Source organism: Ixodes scapularis, unplaced genomic scaffold (assembly GCF_016920785.2).
Source record: "Ixodes scapularis isolate PalLabHiFi unplaced genomic scaffold, ASM1692078v2 PGA_scaffold8__174_contigs__length_109621045, whole genome shotgun sequence".
Lineage (NCBI taxonomy): Eukaryota > Metazoa > Arthropoda > Arachnida > Ixodida > Ixodidae > Ixodes > Ixodes scapularis.
This window is the reverse complement of record NW_024609883.1, coordinates 98,877,614-98,904,755: the sequence shown is the minus strand read 5'-3', so window position 1 is coordinate 98,904,755 and position 27,142 is coordinate 98,877,614. Positions and strand designations below refer to the sequence as shown.

Genomic DNA, 27,142 nt, shown 5'->3' with positions numbered 1-27,142 from the left:
GATGCCACTGAGTGTAAGTAGGAAAGCGGGGTACATTTGTGGGCTTGTTTATCTTCGTGAGGCACAAACAAATTATATAAAGTAACTCAAAAGCGTGATTTAGACACTTACATCCAGAGGCCTGTAGAAGACGTGAACACATTGTGCACCTGCAAGCATAGAGAGCATTGCCGCCACGCTGAAACGCAGGGTATATCCCCAGGAGTGTCCGTGCGGCATCAGTATACCCTTCGCCGAAGAGGTAACCTTAGGTGAAAGAAAAAAGTGTGCTTGTAATCAGTGTTACCTATATCAAGTGGAACCTGAGTGCACCTAGTCTGTAACGACCACATATGCAGAACTACAGACAAAACCAGGCTCACAAAAATGGAAGATCTCATGCAAGCACATGAATAATAGGAACATATTTTTTTGTAAGCAGTGAGAGAGTGCAGGCGAGCTGGTAATCAATCGACATCTTGTAAACCCTGAGATGTTGAACAATAAAAAAACGGACGAACACAACAAAATCTCAAGATTTTGAGATCTCTGAGATTTTGTTGTGTTCGTCCGTTTTTTTATCGTTCCCCATCTCAGGGTTTACAAGATGTCGATATTTTTTTAATTAAAATTCTATGTGCCATGAAGATATGTTGACAGCACTAGCGAACTCAATTAGGCATTTTAGAATCTGCTTTGACAGCTTCGAGTTTTGGCTACTTGCAGTATTCAATTCTTGGAGCCAAACTGGGTGTGTGTGGTGCTTTTAAGTGGACAGGGACTGCTTCATTTAATACAGACATTCAAGACAACAAGAATATAGAGTGCAAAATTATCATTCCTTTTTTGGTACTTCTTTATCTTATTGACAAAGGAGTAGCATGGTGCCATTGATTGATTTCATGTAGAAAACATGCAATCAGAAATTAAGCTTTGCCGAATGAGGCATTGAATACGTAAGGATACCGCTACCGCACTAAATTAACGTACACCATACCCAACGATATCCCCAACATGCGTGATAAGAGACACTACCGTGAACACCTTATATTTGTTTTTGGCTGCAGGAATCGGGTGTCACGACTTCAATTCGGCCTCCACTAGCTTCTGGGCTTGCCTCTTCTTGTAGGTGTTGTCTGGAAGTAACATTGAGTTAAATTCACATACGGTAGGACACTATAACGGCAAAGAAGCAGTGTTTGCTGCTGCACTTAAAACGATGACCAGTGTGCAACTCACAGAAATTGGTCTTGCCCGCCGTCCAATTGATCATGGAAAACTCCAGAGCAGCACCCAAAACGAAAAATACGGGCAGGAACCGGTAGGGTCCAAAGGCGCGTTTTCCAGGCCAGCTTGCTACAAGTTGGGCGATTAATCTGCTCCGTTTCATCCTTTCGTATGCAAAAACGAAAAAAAAAACAAAAAAAAAACACAGATTTTAGTTTTTCGTTATGATTATAATGCAATTAAAATGCAAAGGTGCAAGCGAGCTGGACAAGAATGATGAAAATAATCCCTGGAGAAGGGGAACAAGGTCACGCCACTTATGTCTCGTAAACTTGAGGGACATTTAACACGGCGGGAACCTTGTACCATTTAAAATCGGCTTTAGATACGCCGCGTGCGATGTGAGATGGCTCCCCTTCGGTGGTGCTTCGGCTCCGCGCGAGCTTCGAGTGTGCATGCACGCGCCGTTGGAGCACCATTGAAGGAAACTGACTCGCGCTGGAGGTGAGTTCGGTACTCCCTTCCCCCCGATCTCGTGGAGAAAACATTCTGCTTTTCTACGCACAGGACTAAAGAAATCAATCAACTAAATTTGCTCGGCGTACCTCAATGATCCCGGTCAGAGATTCACTTCCGCGACGGAGTGCTCGTCCACGGGGGCCGCCATCTTTAAATATCGAGTGACCCACAGTGAGTCGTACTTACGCGAGATGGCGCCACCATCGCATAAGTTGCGAGTTGCGCCGTTGCGCGCCGACTGTGTGCAAGCGATCGGCCGGACGGTGGACGAGCCAACGGTGAGCCACGCATGTTTTTTTGTTTTTCTCTTAAACTCCGCAACCTGATGAGGTATGCAGTGAGTTTATATAGTTTAATATGAAGCTCTGCACAGCCAACAGCCGCTATTTTAAAGACGTTAACTGTTGGCAGGTGTTGAGAGACGCAAACCATGTTCGTCTGCTTCGTGCCCCCAATTCCGAAACCGAAACAAGATGCGCTGCCTTTTTTTTTTCCTTCCCTTTACTGGTTTTCTTTTTTGACTGGAAAACGAAGCGTAAATAAATAATACAGAAAGGGTCGATGTACAACCGATTAACTCGACTTTCCGTACCCCACACTCGGAAAGACTGACAGCCAGCATCGATAATAAGAGAAGAAAAACCCAAAAGTAAAACTAGACAAAACAAGGGATTTTTACGACTGCCTACTCTCCGCAACAGCAGGCAACGAGAGTGGAGAAGTGGCAGAGGCGGCCGTGTAGGGGGCGCCATGGGTCGGACATTTGTGAAAAGGACCCATTTAAAGAGTGATTAAATTTGTTGTTAATACCAGGAAAACGCTTAAAATGGCCTGGTGCAGGTGAGTCGTGACGCCCGTTTTTCTACGTTTCTCTCGTCGTACGAAGCGTCGGTCGCGGTCCCAACCGATCCCGCGATTCATCGTCGAAATTCGGGCTCCCCAACCGTTCCTCGGACGGGCCGCTCGCTGCTGCATACCGCCCCGCCGCAGCCGCTGCTTCGAGTACGGACGGTCGGCCCGACGGAGTCGGCACGGAATAGTTGAAAAAACGCAGGCGCATTGGCAAATGGTTTCCGCGCGCAGAACGCCAGCAGTTTTGCCAGCGTCCCGACGTTCGGTGGCCGCTTGCATGTCGCGGAGTCGTCCGCGAACGAAAAGCAAGCTGCGGGACACAGGGATGTCGTAACTTGATTGTGTTTTGGGCCATGATTACACACACACACAGAAGATCGGCCTCTTTTATTATCCCTTTTTCTTGTTCTGCTTAGTGCTACTTCCTCCTTTTTTTTTTGTTTCGTTTTTGAACGCTCGGTAATCGGTTTACGGGTTGAGCGTTCCGAGTTCTTCGACCGAATCTGTTTCGTGTAGAAAACATTGAAACAAAAAGGGAAAAAAGAAAGCTACACGATCGTTTGCGGGCTTCAAGGGTCGAAAAAATGTGAGGCGAACACTTTCTGCTGGTCAAAGCAGCGGTCGAGGAGGTAGCAGTTGTTGTAGTACTACTTATCGTTGTATTCTTGTAACCGTGAAGAGATCTCCGTGCCTGTCGTGACCGTGTTTCGTTTGTTGCGGGGGGGACCGCCAGTCTTTTACGGCGGAGTTCGTGCAACCTCACGTGGATTACGTAGCGACGTTTGCAATGCTTCGACGAGGAGATAGCCGGCCGTTTTGCGAACTTTTACCCGAAACAGACTCGATGGTTTGAGTGTACTCAACTGGTTTACTATGCTCCGTCGAGATGCAATGTATACTTCTGTTTCGCCTTAGTTTGCTTTCTTTTTTGATACGTTTGTTTTGAAAGCGCCGTATACGATGCATTGGGATTGTTCATCAACATGACGAATCGATCGCGTCTGTTTCTTTTTTTCTTTGCTTTCTCTCTTATGCGTGTTTCTTCGCAACAGGTGTACTGGGTGTGTTATTTTGCTCGCATGTGGTTCGTGCTAGCTTGCTAGAAACACCCGGTGTTCGAACGAGGGGAGTGTGTCCGTTTGGTTTCTCCGTACATTTCTTGCGCAAACGACGCATGGGGTACATGCTTACACAGGCAGGTAAGGCATTTAGTAACGCTATGATCGTTGTGCTATCCATTCAAAACAAAACAAAAATAACCAAAAACAATTGAAAAAAAAAAAAACTTTCTTGTAAACTTTAGAGCGGTAGCAGCCGCTGGGGTCGGAATGCAACTCTCTTATTGGCTGCGTGTAAGACATTTAGTAACGCTACTGGCTGGAGGTATCCGTTAAAAAAAAATAATAATAATTGGAAAAAAAAAGCTTTATTGTAAATTTTAGAGCGGTAGCAGCCTCTGGGGTCGCAAATGCAGCTCTCTGATTGGATGCTGCTTGCGGCTGTCTGTTAGCACGAGGAGCTAGCGACCATGTCTTTGTATTTGCAAACTCCATTTTTTAGTCTGTTTTTCTGCGCTATGAGAATGCTCTCATAGACTGGTGCAACGTGCCACGCGTACGCCAAGCTCTTATTACAAAGCCTTTCACTCTTTCCACTTTAGCAGAGGGAACGCCGGAGGGGAGAGGAGGAAACCACCAATCATGGCCAGCAGAGAGCTTTATGGGAGGGGCTTGTCTTGCTTTTCTTTATGCCGCGATCTTGGGAACGCCGGTTATTGCTAAGATAGTCGCTGACAGAATGAGAACGGCAGGCTGAGGACGCCGTCCTTTCGCCGTGCATTGGCCGCGCATTGGCGCGCGCTCGGGGTTCACGAGACGTCGAAGCAGTGTTGAAAGCTATGAAGCTAGCGCTGGAGGCGGAACAACTGAAGCGCCTCCCTGCCGTTCTCACCCTGCCAGTGACTGTATAGTCACTGACAGAATGAGAACGCCCGTCCTTTCGCCGTGCATTGGCGCGCGCTCGGGTTCACGAGACGTCGAAGCACTGTTGAAGGCCTTGAAGCTATATAGCGCTGTAGGCGAAACAACTGAAGCGCCTCCTTGCCGTTCTCACCCTGCCAGTGACTATAGTACTCCCTATCCTCGCAGGGCACATTCCTGCGTGCATTGTAACTTTCCGCGAATGTGATGTGTACATTCCAACGGCATATAGGGCGTTTTCACTGACGTAAGTTCGTGCACCATTTTGTTGTTGTGAGCTGTCTGGCGTGTGCCAAGCTCGAACATCCAAAGGATTAGCATGACCCCTCAAATGCGTAGAGCACAGACGCTTATGTCTTACCACGCTGAGATCTCCTCAACCGGTTGTGATGTAATCCTCCAAATTGGTAAAGTTGTTTGAAGAAAACAAACTAACAACAAAATGGCGGATTCAAGGCTGATACCTAGGTAGGTGGTTGGGCATTGCCGAACCTTCAAATCGGGCGGCAGTTTGCGCTACCTGGTGTCACTAAGGAAATCTAGCGCTACCTATCCGGTGTTGTTGTTGTTTTTTTATTTGATTTGTGGAAATTTAGTTTTTTTCTTCTTTCTTGATTGGATTGGCGGCTTTTTGCTTGCTTGAGGTGGGCAAAGTAGAAGCTGAGAGGTGTCGGTATCTGTGGGAACATTTTGAATTTCTGTCACCTACTTACCTTTTTAGTAAGTCGAAAGTAAAGTAAGTCAGCTACTGTTACTTTTACCAGATGATCGTGATACAGTTACTTTTTTTAGGTTCCTGGTTTTCCCAGTGAACGGTGCAAGCCCGTCGCCCAATGAAACACACTCCGCTGTTCATAAGCTTTACTCGCTTTTATACCCATGTGTGCATTATCCGCGGAAAGAAAACGTATCCTGTTGTGTGTCGGCCAGAAGCGAGGAACAAGCAGGTTTCCAAAGGCGAAAGGACAGGTTTATTCTACCATGCTCATGGATGGGGGGTAACTGAGCAAAAGAAGGCGGTAGCCGGCGGAGCACCGCTTTTTATCATTTAGTGGCGCATGCGCCGTACTACAATATTCTGTTATCGGCGGCGCGCGCCCAGACATGACAATCTTATAAATGGGGGGTCTGAAAACACGCGGCCCGCGCCTCGCTGGGACGCGGCCCGCAGGCTGCCGGCTTCGAGCCCGGCCCCGTTCCCATGTCTCTAGCTCTTGAAATGCCATGCTCCATAATGACCTCATGTCGCCGATTCATTTCCGCTCTAAACGTAGCTATGCTCTAATAACGTATTCACATAGTTTATGCCCAGGGTGGCCAAACAACGGCTCGCGAGTCGCATGGGGCTCCTCGCGGGTTCAAGTGCGGCTCGCGGCTTCCTGATAAGCATGCCCCCCCCCCCCCCCCCCTCCGCCTTTCCCCTCCTGTGAATTAAAAAAAAAAAAAAAGATGAAAGTCGTTTACAAATGTCTGTAATGCGAAACTAGAGCGCAGCTCTTGAGGAGGAGGAGGGGAGGGTATGCCCCTCTTCCGTACCCTCTCCCTTTCTCATCCAATTCAGTTTCCCCGCTAAATTTAGCGGAGAAAATGACGTCACATGACTTGTTGTCACGTCACCTATGAGCAAACTCAATTTCTCCGCTAGATATAGAGGGAAAATTGACGCCACGTGACCCCAACACCAATTCGATTTTCCGCTAAATTTAGCGGGGAAACTGAACATGGTGTGTTGGTTTGTGATGTCTATAATGCAACGCTGCGCATCCACTTTCCCTTTTGCTCAAGGACGCACTTCGACTCTGCGAATTTTTTTCTCTCAGCGGGAACAACTGTCAAAAGATAAAAGCTATGAGCTGAGGATTCTCGCATCCTGAAATGATCACTTCTACAATACGAATATTTTCTCGAAATGCTGCTGCAACTATCGATAGAAAAGCAAAAACTTTCATATGACAATTTTTTTTTTTTTCGAGACACGTTAAGTTTTAATAATTCCCGCGTAAATTGAGCAACGAAACCCCCACCCCACCCACTCGAATGAAAGGTTTGAGATTTTCCGTCCTGTTGATGGATAGATGAACTAATTGTGACGATGGAGAGGCCACTTGGAAAACTGTCAAGACGTAATGAACAGCACCTTCCGGTGTTTGAGCACTCGCCCGTTTCTTGTAACAACCGTCGAAGATTTCGTGCTGGCTGTCCTAGTCCTTGCGAAAAAGTAAACACACGAGACGTAATTAATGCGAAGGTGCAGGCGAGCTGGACAGAATAAAAATAATAATCCCCGGAGAAGGGGGGACAAGCACCAATCTCCAAGCACAACTAGGTGACTGGTGCGCGATGAAAAGAATCCGCCTGTTCCTGGTATCGAACCAAGGACCTCTCCATTTATTTATTTTTTGTGCATAGTTACCGCACAGGAAAGTAAGGCGCGTTCAGTTCACAATTCCAACGTGCGATTCACTAACCTACACGCTCTTTTGTCAAAATCGGTAACCACAAAACAAAAAACAAAACAAATATATATATATATATATATATTTGTTTTGTTTTTTGTTTTGTATATATATATATATATATATATATTATAATTTGTTAATTAACCAAGGTGGCGAAAGCAGTAAGCTGCAGAGGAGAGTCAGAAAATAACCCTGGACGAACTGCTGGCTGCAGCCTGCTGCACCATAAAACTAAAAAGAAAAAAAATAAAGAGGCTAAAACGTTTTTTTTTTTTTTCTTGTTGTGTGTGTGGCTGTGCTTCAGGTTATATTTAATCTCGTAAAAGCTTTTTGTTTTTTTTGTTTTTCACTTAAGCTAATATGGTATTTGCGAAAAGAGATTAACACAATCGGAGCAGGTTAATCGGATTATTAAAAAAGGATCAAGCTTTGATCCTAAAAAAAAATAATAGTAATAAACGTTGCATTGGTAGTTCTGTTATAGAGAAAGTAGTTCTACTGTGCTTACATAACCGTATCAACCCATGGACACGTCGAGTAACAACTGTGAGCAGAAGAGGTGAGGGCGCAAACGAGCTGGTGGTGGGTGATCGTAATAAAAACACGCCGAGACCGGGAAAAAGAAATGACGGACAGACACAGACACCTCTGTGTCTGTCTGTCATTTCTTTTTCCAAGTCTCGGGGGCTTTTTACTGTGTTTAACAACCGTCATTTAAAAACAGTCGCACAAGTTTTTCTTTTAAGGTTTTAGTGTTTAAAGGAGCTGTGCAACGATATTCAGTTGGAATGTTTTTCACTTTACACGAGCTTACTGGCACCCAGGGATGGGCAGTATTTTAAATACAAGTATTTGAAATACGTATTTCAAATACTTTGTGTATTTTGTTTTTGTATTTAATTACAAATTGAATGATGTATTTGACGTGTGTATTTAAATACTAAAACGTGGGTATTTCGAATACAATTGTAATTAGATACAATTTTGTGGGCGAAAATACATCCCTCAAATTTATTGTTACTGTCCAGAGCAGGAAGAAAGCTACGTCCTGCACCGAATGCAGTGTCTCTCAGTCAAGCACAAGCGTTTAGTGACTCTGATTACGGTGCTAGTCAAGGTGAAGAATTGTGACGAAATTGACGTTCACAGGCAGACTGGCTAAATAAGTGCCTGTGACAACTTGTGATGCTTTCCAGCCTGATTTCCATCCATATTTTTGCCTGGAACATTCTATATGCGCGGGTCGTACAGATTTTCATACCTGGTGCGAGTTGCAACAATAAAAAATTCTCTAGCTAGCGCTGCGCGTCTTGGTCGTCTCGGTTCTTTGTTGGTCTATACCAAAATGTAATCGACAAAAAAAAAAAAAAAATCTTGAATCTCTGTACTTCTTTAACCTATTACGTCCAAGCTGATTACATTGTTTTCTGATTAAATTTCTATTACGTTACTAAAGCCTCGCACACTAACTCCCGAGTGTGCGATGCGAAATTAAAATGAGATACCCAGAAACCCGTTGCAGGTGCCCTGAAGTCGCTGACGCAAATTTTAAGGAATGTATTTGGAAAAGTATTTGGAGGAGATCAAATACATTTGGTTGTATTTGTATCTAGTACTTAAATGCTTTTTTGGAGATGTAATTAGATTTGTAATTAAATATATTTTTGACGAAGTATTTTGTATTTGTATTTCGATACACATTTGCATGTATTTTGCCCATCCCTGCTGGCACCAGTGGGGCTCAAGGATACTCGCACGCGACTCCGCTGGCCAAGAAACTCCTTTGTTGTGCTGTAATTTCAAGGACAAAAGCGATCATTTTCATTCAATCTCTCCTTTGCAAAATTTGATGACGTAACGTGGGCATCGCAGTACACCCAAGTGACGATATTTGAATGCGGTTCATAGATTGGACCCGAGCATTGCGTGGGCACTCGGCTTGGGCTCGTGATAATTGCTAGCTCGAGAAGCATTCGGGTAGTGACCCGTGTCCAATCGCTGCAACGACGACAACAGCCGAGCCATAAAAATGTCTGGAACTCAGCGCGTGTCCTGTGCTTTGCCAACCCCAGCGCGTGGCTATGATCAACATTGGCGGCATATAATCGGCTCCAGATCACGTGGCCGCTTGTTCTGGCTGCGAGTTGAGGGGGTGAACGCTGCTCGTTTTTCTTTAATTTTTTTCTGGGACTTCTATTACGTGGGGTGAAAAACGAACGCGTGTTTCATGGGTCATTAACGTTAGGGATACGTTTTAAGCGGTATTTGCTCAAAGTACAAAAATTGTTGCATCGCTCCTTTAAGAACTCTCTTACCATAAAGATATATACAAATGCATACACCGCAATAAAAGAAAGAAGAAAAAAAAAAGGGGGAGGGAGTAAAATGTCGCGCCCTCATGCATCTTGAAAGTTAGCAAAAATACAAGTAAATTTTTTTTTTTTTTTTTTTGGGGGGGGGGGGGGGGGGTTTGAATGTTGACTTTAGAACTGAGATCGGAGATGTTTCTCGAACTCACCTTCGGGGTACTTTTTTTGTTCTTCTCCACAGCCTCCCCCCCCCCCCCCCCCCCCCCCCCCCCGCACCGCTTAATCATACATACAAAAGACAAATACACACAAAAGAAAAACACCCGCGGACGGAGACATAACTTTGGCGTCAATGGGTCGACCGACGCGCGTCTCTGCGGCCGCAAACACGGAAGTGTGGCGGACAATAGCCCCAGTTGTTTGGACGTCCAGCGCGCAGGGCAGGGCACACAGACACACACATACTATCGGTCCAATTAGGAGCGAGATCCAGTTCGCGCGTCGTCGTTTGACCCGAGGTTTTGGAGAAGGGGCGACCTCAAGGGGCACGTGACCCTAGGCAACGTCCGCCGATGTCGTCACTAATTAGCTCTAGTTCTATAGACGACGGAGGACTTGTGGGGTTCCTGCATATATGCGAATGGCGACGCTTGGCCACGTGATGAGATTGTGCGTCGCGTGTACGTTTCCAGACTGCGTCTGATTCACACACTCGCCACTGCTTACGACCGAGTGCGTCGGGACCTCTTGCGATCTCTTAAAACTGCGCTCGCACCGGACACTGTGTTCGCTGCAGAAACGGTGACAAAAACGGTCATCGGACCACGCCTCGGGCATCTCCGAAGCACGTTTGCGTCATTCATATATGTGCGCTTCAAACATGTCTGCAGGTAGTTTTTGTACGTGCAATGTGACAGCATGGTCGTAATTTCAAACAGTGTTTGCAGGCTTTTTTTTTTTGTATGATGTATTAGCAGTTTTACACCGACTTTAGTCAGTTTCAATGGCCGCCTTTTGTCTCCGCTGCACATGAGAAATTAACCAGTGTAGTACTATTGCTGCTAACCCGGGGGTGACGGAAAGAATCCGCCTGGTCCTGGTATCGAACCAGGGACCTCTCCAAGTTTAGGTGGAGCGCTCTACCGACTAAGCTAACCAGGAGTTTATAAAACCGGTTTGCTCTACTGCCGTCTAACTCCTGGTTATCTCAGTTGGTAGAGCGCTCTACAAGAAATGGAGAGAATCTCTGGTTGGATACCAGGACCAGGCGGATTTGTGTTTGTCCTGTGTCCCCTATGTTTCCCTTCTCTGTTGATTATTTTCGTCATTCTTGTCCAGCTCCCTTGCACCTGTGCATTTCATTGCATTATAGTCATAACCAGGGTGCGCGCTAGTTCCTATCGAAAAGGCCGTCATTTGGACGATTGTTGTGGAATAGCGGAGGTTGGGGGTGTACGACGTGTAGCTAATAAGAGCCTGACCTCGTATATACTTTTTCTGAAACCGATCATCCTGCCGAGCTAAGGGAGAGTGATATACCACCATCGTTAAAAGTTGCAATAATGCTCTAAAAAAAGAAAACGTGTGCATGGACAGTGGGCGTGACGCTTCACTCAATCATATTCCCCGCGCACGTTGCATCTCCCGCATCGAATCGCACTAACGAGCTTGCTTGGTCAATTCGCTAAAGATCCTTCCATTGCTCGCCAGGATTAGCCGTGTCCTGGTTCGGCGGGAAAGTGAACTCGCAGGGGAGGGTATACGGGATGGGTGGCCGAGTGTGTTCGCGCACCCCGCCGCTGCTCGGAGCGCGTGGAGCGAGAGCTCGCGCTCCAGAACCCGGGGATTCTGGGTTCCATCCCGACCCCCTGCCCGTTTCGATCTGGACGAGCATTGTGCCGGTCGTGTATCACTATACTGCGTGGTGCACGTGAAAGACCCCAGGCTGACAGTCGTACTGCACTAGCAGTACACAAAATGTGTCCACTAGCTGCGCGCGCGCGCGCAGAAACCAGATTTGCGTGAAGTAAAGCGTCATGGCCATCCCCCCCCCCCCCCCCCCCCCCCCCCTAAAAAATAAAGAGGAAAACATTGCTTTCTTTTTGGCATTGAGCATGAATGACGCTTCGCCGTGCTCATTGCCGCAGCGCAAACAACTTTCTTTTTATACTTTTTTTTTTTACTTCTAAACCTATTTTTATCTTTATCATTCACCGCGCACCTTTTGGCTCCAGGTTTTTTCGATTGTAGTCACTGACTACCTGGATCGATGGATGCTTACTCGGCTGCCCCCTTTATAACAGGCGGCACCTGGCCCGGCACTCGCGCAATAAGTACTCCGTTGGAAGAGCCTACTATGGCAGTCCCAGCCGTGTATACTTACGCGAATGGTGTCTTTACACACAGCGAGGCAGTAGTGATGAGTATGGACAGGCGTCAATACGAACTGGGGAGACGGCTGCACAGCAAATGCAGCAAAAACCGGAGACATCACAAAGGCCAGGTGTCAAAGCCATAGGCGTAGACTACGAGGGGGCATCGGGGCTCGGCCGTGCCCCTCCCGGTGAAATACGGGGAGAGGGGGGGGGGGGAACAGAGCCCCCCCCCCCCCCCCCGGCCATGATTCTAACCGAGACGCTGTTTACGTGCCATGTAACGAGCTTCTAGTAGTGGCATGTAAACAAAATAACGCACACAGCGACGGACACATGGCGATATACATACGCTGTAAAATGTCTTCATAAGTGGCCATATTAAAGTTACTCCCCCAGGAGAGCTATACGCCAGAAGGATGTACCATCACATCCGGTATCAGGGGTCGAGGACAGCATGGGTGAAGAGGGCCATAGACTAGAAATACAGGGGAGGCACAACAAGAGCAGCGGGCGACGACGGAGCGGGCGAGGACAATGTGGGCAGAGGTGGCACAGACCGGAACAGAGAAGGCAAATGCAGAGGAAGCAGAGCCTCCAACTGTACAGAGGACACAAGAGGGAACCGGCGCCCCATATCTACAGTATCGGGGAGACAGACGATCTAAGGTGCAGGCTCTGCGGCGCCGACGAAGAAACTGTCGAACCTATTTTAACGGCGGTGCAGCAACACATTGACCAAGATGGACAGGGGGGGGGGGGGGGGGGGGGTCGATGCGGTGCTGTATAGTGAAGTAGGCCCTTGGCTACGGAGACGGGGCTGACGGGGACATCGACACCCCTTTGGTGGACGGCACTCGAGAAAACGCACGGGGACCCGACGGAAGCAAGAGAGCGCCGCCCGGTGGCGTGGAAACGACTATGCCGCACCGCGAAAGCTCCTGCCTAAACTAATACCTGACGCATCTGGACGACCTCCAATCAGTACACACCAGAAGTGATTACGCGTTATTTACGGTAGCCAGCCGAGGCACAGTTTTGGGAATGTACGCCCCGTTTTAAAAGGGATTTGGTCCATCTGTCTGATTATGATTCATCCCCTCTACCTTTTAACCCAATTTGCTCCCCCTCCCCCCCTCTCCGCATTTTTCTATCACCTAAGAAACTCAGGTGGCGGCGCAGGAAGAGGGGGGGGGGGGGGGACTTTTGCATTTTATCATCGCCTACAGCAACAACGAATGGCGGAGTGAGAACCGTCTACATAAAAAAATCCCGGCCTGCGCTTTTTGAGCTGTCACACCGCTCACTGGGAACGAACGCGAGCTTTGCGGAGCAGCCAGCAAAAAACTGGGCAAGATCGCCTCGAAGTTTGCCGCTAAGCTGACAGTGCGGGGAAGGCTGCGCACTCGCCGAACCAATCAGCCGCCTCCCTTTCATCACCTGACACCCGCTCCTCTGCGGCTGCTGAGGTCACGTGGTGAAAGGCGGACACGGGACTGGTCCAACGAGCACGTAGCTGCCACGGCAGTGTTAGCTTAGGCCCGCTTCAGACAACAGGGCAATTTCTCCCAGCAACTTGACGTCGCAACACCAGCAACACGGGCCGCCCGCGTTCACACGCAGCAACCAATTGCTGCAATTTTGCTAACATCATCATTACATTTTACTTTTCTCGCACTTTTTAGACACATAGTTACGCGGTATAAACGTGTTTTCATTCTTATAGATGGCGTTGACAATACTAACTCCTCTTTCTGAAACGGTTTATTTCCAAAAACGATCAATTTCAAACCAGAACTAAGTGTTTTGTTTTCATCATCACCGGCACGGGCATCGCGTGAAAATATCGCTTCCCTGATTGGCTGCTGCCGCTCCAAACATCTTCGAACTGCTCAGAGTTGCTGGCTTGTTTCGAGCCGGACCCCATTTCAGTCATTCGTGTCGATCTAGGGAAACCTAGCGAAAAACCCGCCAGAAGGTTGTTCCGTCTGAAATAAGTTAGATGGTCAGAAATAAGTTAGATAACCATATTATTATTATTATTTTTTTTTAGAAAGGTGGGGGGGGGGGGGGGTATTTGAAAGGGCAGTAGATTTGATAAGAGGCGAATGCACTCTGAGGGGATTATTTACGCGCTACAACAAAGCAAAAGGGGAAAATGGAGTACTTTTGTTTTTGTTTTACGATGCGCGAACTTCGCCGAACGAAACAGGCCTTGTTAGTTTTCATTTCTTTTCCATTTTTTTTAGTCGGTTTAGAAGGCAATGCACTTCGGTGACTTTTCGTGGTCTTATTAAAACACAGACCCAGAGAACGGCTCGCGTGTTTTAGGTTTGCTTTCGCAGGCGGGCTCGATTTGTTCTCTTTATATGTCTACTTTTTTTTTTCTGTTTGTAAAACAAAACGGTGAAGTTTAGATTATCATCGTGTTCCGCCACTGCCAGCTTTGCGCCTGCTTCACGAGTGGTAACTTTGGTGCGCCCCCGAGTTTCCCACGAGCTTCGAGTAGTTGTAAAAAGAGTTGATTTAGTGGTTTTCGATGACGCTCAGTAAGTTTCTAATTGGAACCATATGTATATTTTCTCTAATTAAAAAAGTTAATTAATGAATTTTAATTAATTAGCGGACTTATCGCTTCGGCCGTCGGAGGGCAGGACAGCCGCCGCCAAGATGCGCTTGGATAAGAATCCGAAACTAAAGTACGCGTCATAATTGAAGTGTTTTTCAATACATGGTAAAATGCTCGGCATGCTTTATACTTCTCTAAAAAAAGGTTGATATAGAGGCTATTGATGATGCCCAGCAAGTTTCTAATTGAAACTATGGCCTTACAATGAACAAATAAAAAGTTACTCTCTAAAAAACAAAACAAAAACTATTTTTTCCAGACGTTATTATTTTTCTCTAAATAGGTTCTTGGGCAAACAGCAACACGACAGCAACCTTTTTTCTGTGCGATGGTTAGATTTCGCAGGAGCGAGTTGGCCTGCGTTTTCTGAAATACCCTATATATATATATATATATATATATATATATATATATATATATATATATATATATATATATATATATATATATATATATATATTAATCTTTGCTGAATATGTGACAAACGGCGCAATATAAAAGTTTGATTTCGAATCTACCTTTATGCGTAGCTGAGAACGGTTCCAAGGCACTCACACTCAAAGATTATTACTTATGCCGCATGAGGCAGAGATGTTCATTTTTATTCTCCGGCAAGAGCGACCTCCCTTGATTGTTCGCAATAGTCTCTGCTGCGCTGAACGGACACTAGGAACGGCGTTGAAGTGACAGGGAAACACGTCTGACCTTCTGTAAATGTCTTGAGTTACAAATATCGCCCGTACAGTTTACTGTAGGCTAAAAATTTCCCCTAAAGTCTGCCCTTCATACGGGTGTACTCGTCTGCGTGGTGAAAGCGCGGAATATTTACTTTCTTTTGGTTCGTCAGAACTTTACCGATTAACGGGTGAAAAAGATTCATTGCGATTAAAGCATTCATCGATTCATCGGTACGTTAATCGATCAATTGCCCAGCCCTAATTATGAACAAGCACGCTTCATTCTGAAGCCGGTCATCCAGGAGCTGGGCAGCGCAGCGCGATTCTCACACCGCGGTACCACATCGCCGAAACATGCAAATAAAAAGTCACCATAAAAAGAAAACTCGCTGACGTCACGCTTCTGCGGTGGCGCTGCTGTCGGCACTGCGCATGCGCACAAACTTGGCGCCAAATATATATATATATATATATATACGTGTGTGTGTGTGTGTGTGCGTGTGTGTGTGTTTTCAGTTTCGTCTGACTTGTGGTTCCGTTTTTTTCTTTTTGGATATGTGTTTTAGGATTTATACTGCTGCGCGCACATTGCTCGCGAATATTTCGCTTCGTTCCTATCGATGAGTACCTCGGATTAGAGTCTATAGCTCCTCCACGAGCTGTGCTCGGACAACTGCCTGTCACATTCTCCATCACAGTAGCGAGTAGCGAGTCAGGACAAACAAATATCGCGTTGGCAGCCCCGGCCTTCAAGCGGTGTCGAAACACAGGGTTGAGGGTGTGAATGAGGGAGTGTTACTTGCGAGTTACCGTAGAGTCGGTGTTTCACTGAGTCTGGCGCCTTGGCACTGTACGGGCCGCATTGTTAGAGATCATTGTTTGTCGGCGTCGCCTGCCGCAAAAAATGTTTGTCGGCTAAGGGCTCGGGAACGTGACAAAGCTTAGCGACAAAACCGTTTCGTTATTTCTTTGAGAAGAGTTCGGTAAATGTACGTCCGGAGATACCCTCTTTCTGTTTTGCCTAGGGTGCCTTCATGCGCGCTTTGCTTAGGGTGGTGGCATCTCGCCATTTTGTCACACACGTTTATTTTTATTTTTTTGTTGAGAAGCGCGTGAAAGAGCGTGTCCCTGCACGCGCTTGTGGCGCTGACTGTGCTATGGCGACATTTTGTTTTCGTCGATTTTTTTGTATTTTGCCCTTGAGCGCGTGCAGTCGGCATCGGGTACTACAAAGGGTGGCATCACCCTAAACAGAAGGACATTGAGGCACCCTAGTTTTGCCAACGACAGGCAACGTGGTTCACACTAGGGTCACCAGGACAGCCGTGCCTCATACGCCTCGGGACAGCTGAAGTCACCGGATCTTAGGAAAGTAGCGCCATTGCCTTCCCTGCCTTCTAGCAGGACACCCACAAATGCTAACCTACAGACGACGGAAAGCCTGCAAGGCAATTGGCTGATCGGTGTTCATTGCAATCACCACTTCTGTCCCTTTCCAAATTTTTCAAGTCTCGAAAGAGTCGCTCTGAACCAGCCGCGCCAAGATGGCTATGGATCGTCATCGTAGTGGAAGCGTTCCTCGCCACTATAAGCGCCTTTAGCACTGTGCATGCAATCGGCCTATTAATAATGTCATAGCCTCCTCTATACTGAGTCCTAACAAAGCCTGGCAGACAAAGCGTGACGCGGCTGCCGAAAGTGAAAAGGGAGAGCGGCAGACAACGGAGGAGAGGAGAGCCAGGTGATGGGCGCCCCGCTGCGGCGAGACGCCGAAACACACTTGTCCCGAGCTATGGACAGTCCGCTCGTACTTCTCGCGTTCCTCGGACTACCGCTTCTTTTCTCGTCGGGTTTGAAAACCGTGTTTCGGGTCCTCGCCGCTGCAAAAGCTGTGCGCTGAATACCAGACTCCCCGAGAAATGCCCTGTGCTACGAGATCCTCGCGCTCCAAACCTGCGACCGGGCACTCTATGGCTCCGTCATCGAACTGCCAGGTTTTGTGAGTATAGAGGAGGCTGTGCCCCCAACGCGTGGCTACGTTAAAAACATTGGCGGCATATAATCGACTCCAGATCGTGTGACCGTTTTTTCTGGCTGGGAGTTGCGGTGGTGCACGGTGTTCGTTTTTTTCTCAGATTTGTCCAGCGACTGCCAAAACGCAAAAAAAAAAAAAAAAAAAAAGCAACGTGTGTTTTGTATTTTATAAATGCAAAGAAATAATTCTGAGCTGATTTATTGCAGGCGAAAAATTGTTGCATCGCCCCTGTGTAAAGGAGTACAGAAAACAAATGTTTGCACCTTTTTCTTTGTTCAGATGAGGTCTACGTTGTGCCGGCAGCCCGGAAACACTAGCCTAGACTAGTGTTTCTGGGCTGCAGGCCAGAGAAGTGCAGAAAACTAATTTTAAAACGAGTGAACAGATTTTAAAATCGCTTTGTGGTGGCTGTCTGTGAAGCTCCCTTGGAATCCCGTCACGTCATGAGTTCCTGAGAAGCAGCGCTAGTTCGCGCCAGTATGGCTCGCTCGTGGAGTTACTAGAGCCTGAATGTTACTCGGCGGAGAACGCTGACGCGTTTGCTGGTGACAATTTGACGCTTTTCATTTGATCTTTGCGAGCCAATTACTTCTTTCGGTGCTAATGTGTGATGCAACAGATTACGTATGGTAGCCCGTGCCGGTAATAATTGGCTAATGCGTGTCATTACTGCGGTACCGGTAATTGCTCGAGGGTTTATATCACTATTTGTCGTCGATTGAGCAACTAAGCAATTACTTTGGAGACATCGCGGTTGGCTTTCGCACTTTTTTGTTTTTTCTTTTGGGTTTTTGTTTTGTTGTTTGGTTATTTTAAACTAAATTCAAAAAATAAATGAAAATGTTTTTTCCTCTCTAGCTTTGGCCTATCGTTCAATGTTCAAATAGATGACTGACTCTTTTTTCTTTTTTGTAATAACGTAAAGTGGAACAGTCCAGTTTGACCACTCAAATCAGGGGATATATACATATATATCTTTTTTTATTGAGGTTTCGTTTGTCCTGAGTTGATGCATCGCTTCGGTTCTGAAGTTTGCTAGCATGTTGCGTTTGTACCAAAAGAGGAAAAAAAAATTGGAACGAAGTAGATTTCGTTATTACCATCGTTTTTCTTTTTGCGCGTATTTTTTTTTTTTTTTTTTCCATTGAGCATCTATTCGTACGTTGCTCCTGAACACATTTTATGCCTATATTGCGATTACAAGACCCTTTGTATCATTTCGGCCCAAACGTCCTGCCCCGACGATGTCGGTTTCTGCGTTTGTTTGTATCTTGATCCCGCGCGTTCATTTTGGGGCCTGGCTATGAATGATGGAGAGGAAATGTATTTCTTCCAGTTTCCGGGTTAAAAGGAAGACAAAAAAAAGAAGAAAAAAAAAACAGAGTGAGAGAGAAAATGACGACTTTGTACAAAAGTTGCCCCCCCCCCCCCTCTGCCCCCCCCCCCCTCTGCCCCCCCCCCCCCCCCCCTTTTTCTCCCTTTTCGCATGAATTCATCTGGATCGTTCTTCGACCTTTTAATCTGGAGAGAAATGCCTGTGTGAAACCCATTTTTTTTTCGCTTATTGTGACATGAGCTGAGCGCCTGTCTCGGGTTTTGCTCGCTATGGAGTAGTATCTTGTTTTTGTGCGGAACACCCGAGGGATAACGTGTACATAAAGGGAAGGGAATGTTCGGTTAATGTAACGCCATTTAGAGTTCCGTCTGTGTTTTTGGCCGTGCTTCGGTTATTGGACGGTCAGGAAATGGTTACATGCTGGGAGGAATTGGAGAGGCTGGCAGTTATGAAGATGGGGGAATCGGGAGTCCGGTTTGTATGACACCGGTTAATGCGTCGGGGTGCAAAACTGGCATGCAAGGATACTAAAACGTGTCTCTTCTTCGTTGTAAAAGAGTGGCTTATGACTTTGTAGCTTCATTCGTTTAAGTGTTTTTTTTTTTTTCTTGCAGGGTTTTATGCGGTCGATTCGTGAATTTATCCATGTCCAAGCTTTCGTATAGTTTTTGCTGTGTTTTTCTTTTTTTGTATCGTTTTCCAATTCATTTTTGGGTGCTCCAAAAAGTTTTACGCCTTTCTTTTTTTTTTTTTATCTGCTTTCATTTTATGCTTGTGTATATTCTCTGTGATGTAATCGTGCGTTTTAATTATATTTTAAGGTCTTTTCTCCGTGAAGAAATACGAAATACAATCGTCTTGTTTCGTTCGTTTGGAAACAATTACAATAGGGTGCAACGCAAGAAAAAAACAGGTATAAAAACTTAGCATAGCCACAAAAAGAAAAAAAGTCCTCGGGATGTTTTGGGAAGATTGATAACGAACAAGGACATTTGAATGAATGACACTCGTAACAACCACAACAACAAAAAGCAACGCGAAGGAAAAATACAATTGCAGAGAGCTCCCACCGCCGTCTACAATCGCTCATTTGAAATTACATTTTGTTTTGTATGTGTGTAATTTTATTTTTTAATTTCGAAAAAAAAGTGAAGCTATTATGCGCGCTAGAACTAAACTTCTGACTCAAAATAATACTACGGAAAAAATGAGAATAAGCAATTGAAGCTGGGAGAGGAAAATGTGTAAAAATAATAACAATTTGTTAGTTTCTTTTTTTTTTTTTAGGTGTTACATCAAGCGTGTCGGGTAGTTTTTTTAATTGTTTTTTATGTGTTTTATTTTGTTTGTTATTTGCTCCAGAAGTAACGAAAAACGAAATATAATTTTGGTTCGTTGTTTACGAGGTTGCAAAGCGAAGAAAACTAAACTTCCCGGCGTTTTAGCATAAATTGCACAGATTTTACTCTACTCGCGAAAACTGGTTTTGCTAATTTATGTTTCTTTTTTTTTTTAATTCAGTGCGAAATTATTGTTGTTTTTGCCTAACGATAAAAATATGAGAATGTTTCTTTCTAACATCAAAATAACCTATTTATTCATTTTCCTTCATTGTAAATTGTAGTGATTTCGGTGTTATTTAGTGTGTTTGAAAAGTTCAACAATTCCGCTTGTTGCTGCCATGGTTCGAGTTCGGCCGATTTCGGCTTTTTTCGAAATTTGAAGCGCATGCGCAGAGATCGCGACCGAACTGACGCCACCTAGCGGAGAACGGGTGCAACATCGTCAGAAGTACAGGGTATGGCCGTGAGGACCAACATATTTGGCACGCCTTACAGAATTCGAATTCCAAACGTACATACCTAAAATTTGGCACGCCAACGTAGTCTCGCAAAAAAGTTTTGTCTTTTCTTTTCATTATAGCTTAATTTTCAGGTGGTGAAAAAACTTTACTCCCAACCGAAAGGTCGTGTGTTCGAATCCCGCCTAACATTTTTCACAATTTTTTTTTCTTTAAGGCAAATAAATTACTCTATAAAGTGAAATCATTTAAAACTTGCGGTGACTTTTAATTCGGGTTACATGGCACGCTTTAATCACTTTCATTGCAGCATCACGCCATCGACGCCGGCTTTTCTGCAAAGTCAGAGGCCGTGTATTTCTTTGTTGTCCGCACCGGTTTACGAGCTCGCTCCCGGGTGGCTCGCTGAACGCGAGAAGAACACTAAAAAAATACAATAGCAGAGGCTGGCGATGAGCGGCGTTATCGCGATAATTGATATACTTCTAACGAAATATACGAACAGTGACCCCCCGGGAGCAAGCTCACAAACCAGTGTGTAGACGACGCCCCCCGTTTTTGCTCTATTTTTGATATTTTACCACCCGTAACTTGCACTCCGAAAAAAAAAAAAAAGAAATAGACATGAAACTTTTTGCGAAACTACGTTCGCGTATACCCAATTTCAGGTATGTACGCTTGAAATTCGAATTTTGCGAGGCGTGCGAAATGGGGTAACCCTCACGGCCGCACCCTGTATATGTGTTTGCTTTCATTATGTGTAACATATGAAATGTACTGCTGTGTAATATCTGTCTCCCTTCCCCCCGCCTCCCTCCCCAAGATATTTGAAGCGTTGTGTAGAAATCGGGCAGTATAATTACTGTTCAAAAGTCGAACCTCGTTGACCTTTCCCAAAAGTTTTAAGGTTCGACGATCCAGTCGAACCTTAAAAGGTTCGTTTTAAAGTTCGACGAAAGTTCGCGAAATCACTACTTTGATTATATTCGCCATTCGAATTGAACTCTTTGTGCTACCCAGGTTTTGCGTTTAATTCGAGGGTTTCAATATTCCCGCAACTCTGATAATAGCAAGAACAACAAAGAAATCTGTATAAAAATTATTTGAGGAAGGGGATATCAATCAAGAAGGAGACTCATTGATTTTCTCTCTAGGCGTCTTGCTTTGCGCTCGCACTCAAGCTCCCAAACTTTTTTTTTTTTTTTTGCCTGGGAACATTTTGTTTGTTGACTTCTTACGAATTAGATCAAACGCTCGCGTACATCGTAGATTAGAAAAAAAAAAGCAATTTCAGAATCTTGCGTAAAAGTCTTTCCATTTATTTCTCCTAGAATGCGACAACAATAATGAATAAAAACAGGCACACGTGGGGAGACAAGAAGGACATCCAAAACGTTTAAACAGGTCGAAAAAAAAAATAATAGACGATGAGCTTGGTTTTCTTTGTCACTTGATTGTTTTCTTATTTGTCTGGTAACGAGGCAATAATAATAATAAAAAAACTCGCGGTAAAAACAAAAACAACAGCATTCAGGCTTAAAACGTATTTGAATCTGTATATCAAAAATCCAAAGCGCTACAATGTGAAGAAAAAGGAGAGAAAAAAGTACGTTAAAAGTAAATGAAACAAAGCCGCTAATTACGAAAAATAACTAAAAAAAAAAAGCGGGTGACAAAATAAGGAAGGAAAAAAAGGAAAACAATCTAAAATAGGGGAAACTAGATCTCCCGTGTCTGCACGCTCGTGGACGATAATTGCCCGAGGCCCAACCTTCCTTTTCTTGTTTTTTCCCTTTCTTTTTTTTCTTCGCGCCCGAGACATTATCGACGTTACTCTCGTGTTTCTTTTTCTTTTTTTTTTTCTATTTTGTTACGTGCAGTGCTGCTTCTTGTTTTTGTGTGTGTGTTTGGTTCTTTCCTCTTTTAATTACCGGTCCGATTAACGCAACAGGTTTATTTTTCTTTTATCTGTACTTGTGGAGAAGGTTCCCCCTGACTGATTGGGGGAAAAAACACGAAACAATTGCTGAATTGGTAGAGCGATCTGAATTACGTATTGGTTGTTTGTTTGTGTGGTGGGCCTAATCGACAGTTCCTTTTTTTTTTTTGTTTTTGTTTTTGTTTTTTTAGGGAGGGGGCCCCGCGAGACAGTTTAGTTTTGAGCATATAGCCGCGGTCAGACTGCTATAGCATCATACAAAAGACGGTCTAGAGGCACTCTCCGAGGCGCGTTTTTTCCTTCTATAGCAGGTGCTGTCACACTGGTCATACAACTGTCTGCTCTATGGCAGGTGCCGTCACATGGTCATGCAACAACTGTCTGCTCTATGACAGGTTCCATCACATGGTCATACAACTGTCTGCTCCATGACAGGTGTCGTCACATGGTCATACAACTGTGCTGTATGACAGGTGCTGTCACAATGGTCATACAACAACTGTCTGCTCTGACAGGTGCTGTCACATGGTCATACATCTGTCTGCTCTATGACAGGTGCCGTCACATGGTCATACAACTGTCTGCTTCATGACAGGTGCCATCACATGGTCATACAGCTGTCTGCTCTATGACAGGTGCCGTCACATGGTCATATGACAACTGTCTCCTCATGACAGGTGCCATCACATGGTCATATGACAACTGTCTGCTCTATGACAGGTGCTGTCAGACGGTCATATGACAACTGTCTGCTCTATGACAGGTGCTGTCAGACGGTCATATGACAACTGTCTGCTCTATGACAGGTGCCGTCACATGGTCATACGACAACTGTCGGCTATATGACAGGTGCCGTCACATGGTCATACGACAACTGTCTGCTGTATGACAGATACCGTCACATGGTCATACGACAACTGTCTGCTCTATGACAGGTGCCGTCACATGGTCATACAAAAACTGTCTGCTGTATGACAGGTACCGTCACATGGTCGTACGACAACTGTCTGCCCTATGACAGGTGCCATCACATGGTCATACGACAACTGTCTGCCCTATGACAGGTGCCATCACATGGTCATACGACAACTGTCTGCTTTATGACAGGTGCCATCGCATGGTCATACAACTGTCTGCTCTATGACAGATGCCGTCACATGGTCATACGACAACTGTCTGCTCTATGACAGGTGCCGTCACATGGTCATACGAAAACTGTCTGCTATATGACAGGTGCCGTCACATGGTCATACGACAACTGTCTGCTCTATGACATGTGCCGTCACATGGTCATATGACAACTGTCTGCTCTATGACATGTGCCGTCACATGGTCATATGACAGGTGCCGTCACATGGTCATACGACAACTGTCTGCTCTATGACAGGTGCCGTCACATGACAACTGTCTGCTCTCTGACAGATGCCGTCTCATGGTCATATGACAACTGTCTGCTCTATGACAGATGCCGTCACATGGTCATACGACAACTGTCTGCTCTATGACAGGTGCCGTCACATGGTCATACAACTGTCTGCTCTATGACAGGTGCCGTCACATGGTCATACGGCAACTGTCTGCTCTATGACGGGTGCCGTCACATGGTCATACGACAACTGTCTGCTCTATGATAGGTGCCGTCACATGGTCATACGACAACTGTCTGCTCTATGATAGGTGCCGTCACATGGTCATACGACAACTGTCTGCTCTATGACAGGTGCCGTCACATGGTCATACGAAAACTGTCTGCTATATGACAGGTGCCGTCACATGGTCATACGACAACTGTCTGCTCTATGACATGTGCCGTCACATGGTCATATGACAACTGTCTGCTCTATGACATGTGCCGTCACATGGTCATACGACAACTGTCTGCTCTATGACAGGTGCCGTCACATGACAACTGTCTGCTCTCTGACAGATGCCGTCTCATGGTCATATGACAACTGTCTGCTCTATGACAGATGCCGTCACATGGTCATACGACAACTGTCTGCTCTATGACAGGTGCCGTCCCATGGTCATACAACTGTCTGCTCTATGACAGGTGCCGTCACATGGTCATACGGCAACTGTCTGCTCTATGACGGGTGCCGTCACATGGTCATACGACAACTGTCTGCTCTATGATAGGTGCCGTCCCATGGTCATACAACTGTCTGCTCTATGACAGGTGCCGTCACATGGTCATACGGCAACTGTCTGCTCTATGACGGGTGCCGTCACATGGTCATACGACAACTGTCTGCTCTATGACAGGTGCCGTCCCATGGTCATACAACTGTCTGCTCTATGACAGGTGCCGTCACATGGTCATACGGCAACTGTCTGCTCTATGACGGGTGCCGTCACATGGTCATACGACAACTGTCTGCTCTATGATAGGTGCCGTCACATGGTCATACGACAACTGTCTGCTTTATGACAGGTGCCGTCACATGGTCATACGACAACTGTCTGCTCTATGACGGGTGCCGTCACATGGTCATACGACAACTGTCTGCTCTATGATAGGTGCCGTCACATGGTCATACGACAACTGTCTGCTTTATGACAGGTGCCGTCTCATGGTCATACGGCAACTGTCTGCTCTATGACGGGTGCCGTCACATGGTCATACGACAACTGTCTGCTCTATGACAGGTGCCGTCCCATGGTCATACAACTGTCTGCTCTATGACAGGTGCCGTCACATGGTCATACGGCAACTGTCTGCTCTATGACGGGTGCCGTCACATGGTCATACGACAACTGTCTGCTCTATGACAGGTGCCGTCCCATGGTCATACAACTGTCTGCTCTATGACAGGTGCCGTCACATGGTCATACGGCAACTGTCTGCTCTATGATAGGTGCCGTCCCATGGTCATACAACTGTCTGCTCTATGACAGGTGCCGTCACATGGTCATACGGCAACTGTCTGCTCTATGACGGGTGCCGTCACATGGTCATACGACAACTGTCTGCTCTATGATAGGTGCCGTCACATGGTCATACGACAACTGTCTGCTTTATGACAGGTGCCGTCTCATGGTCATACGGCAACTGTCTGCTCTATGACGGGTGCCGTCACATGGTCATACGACAACTGTCTGCTCTATGATAGGTGCCGTCCCATGGTCATACAACTGTCTGCTCTATGACAGGTGCCGTCACATGGTCATACGGCAACTGTCTGCTCTATGACGGGTGCCGTCACATGGTCATACGACAACTGTCTGCTCTATGACAGGTGCCGTCCCATGGTCATACAACTGTCTGCTCTATGACAGGTGCCGTCACATGGTCATACGGCAACTGTCTGCTCTATGACGGGTGCCGTCACATGGTCATACGACAACTGTCTGCTCTATGATAGGTGCCGTCACATGGTCATACGACAACTGTCTGCTTTATGACAGGTGCCGTCACATGGTCATACGACAACTGTCTGCTCTATGACGGGTGCCGTCACATGGTCATACGACAACTGTCTGCTCTATGATAGGTGCCGTCCCATGGTCATACAACTGTCTGCTCTATGACAGGTGCCGTCTCATGGTCATACGGCAACTGTCTGCTCTATGACGGGTGCCGTCACATGGTCATACGACAACTGTCTGCTCTATGACAGGTGCCGTCCCATGGTCATACAACTGTCTGCTCTATGACAGGTGCCGTCACATGGTCATACGGCAACTGTCTGCTCTATGACGGGTGCCGTCACATGGTCATACGACAACTGTCTGCTCTATGATAGGTGCCGTCACATGGTCATACGACAACTGTCTGCTTTATGACAGGTGCCGTCACATGGTCATACGACAACTGTCTGCTCTATGACAAGTGCTGTCACATGGTTATATGACAACTTTCTGCTTTATGACAAGTGCTGTCACATGGTTATATGACAACTTTCTGCAGACGTCTTCGAAGCGCACATACGTGTGAAGTGAACACGCTTCCACAGATATTCTGTCATCGTGTTTGCAGACCATGTCGTTTGTACGATGTACGAGCAGTGGCTTCATGGCTCACCGTGAGAAGAGGATCAATAGGCCTACTTCTTTTTAGTGCTGCCTCGGTTACCTTTTTTGTTCCGTGTTTTCCGGGTTTATTCTATCTTAAATTTTGCGCCGGTATTTTTTTTTTTTTTTCGTGGTTTACTTTTTTTTATTTTTTACAGATTCTGTGTTTTTCGGTGCCGATTTTCGGTGCTCGACAAAAAAAAAATGGTGCTTATATATGGAAGAGAAAGGGACACGGACGTGGGCGTGTCCCGAATGTTTCGAAAACGTTTTCGTACAACTAAATAGAAAAGAATTAAAAGTACTTTTTTTAACCCTTGTTATTCCAGGCGGGGGGTTAGAAGAAGAAAAAGGAGCAATTTGGAGCCTAAATATGCGTCAACCCCCAGCGCTATACTCCCACCTCATTGATCAGAGGAGTCCGTTTTACGCCCTGGGATTTCCGCCTGTCCTCGACGATATCGGTGAACCGGGGGAATTTGTATTGCCTGCTTTATTATTTTTTTGTTTTGCTTTTCTTTAAACAAAAAAATTGCGATCATTCGTGGCTCCCGCTTTCGCCCTTTCTCTTTTTCTTCCTTTTTTTTTTGTCGCGTCGGAAAAGGACGAGGACGGCAAGGCCACAGAAACGGAATATTTAGCAGACGACGTCCCCTATTTTGTTTTGGTCGCGTCGCTTCCGCATCGTTTCCGCGTCGTCTGCTTTTTTCTCCCCGTCGTCTGCTGCGCCGTGCGGTGGTGGTGCGCGGATCACCCGCTATGTGGCGTCGTCAGAATCGCTACTATATAAACTAGTATACAGAGGAGTACTATTAAAAGGCTTAACCGTAATTTTGTCTATTAGGGGCAGGGTAACTGTTGGTGTTAAAAACGCCCGCTAGGTTGCACAAGCCGCCGCCCGATTGAAACGGGTTCGTGCCGTGTGCTTCCATGCAACCTGGCGTCACCAGAGAGATTAACTCATGTTGCTTGTCGGCCCCTGTTGCGGTCATTAAAAAAAACAACGGACGATTTG

The 27,142-nt window shown here is 46.0% G+C and overlaps 1 protein-coding gene and 1 non-coding gene across 2 annotated transcripts in view; one reads left to right on the top strand and one right to left on the bottom strand.

Moving 5' to 3' along the window:
- The first annotated feature begins 2,443 nt into the window (after window positions 1-2,443).
- LOC8034938 (G/T mismatch-specific thymine DNA glycosylase) overlaps window positions 2,444-27,142 on the top strand; it is an 81,122-nt gene continuing 56,423 nt past the window's right edge. The window contains exon 1 of the mRNA XM_029968748.4: window positions 2,444-2,565. The gene's annotated coding sequence lies outside the window, so the exon portion shown is untranslated. The remainder of the gene's footprint in view (window positions 2,566-27,142) is intronic.
- On the bottom strand, window positions 10,412-10,485 carry Trnal-uaa. Its single transcript has one exon. It is a non-coding gene; the product is annotated as a tRNA-Leu (tRNA).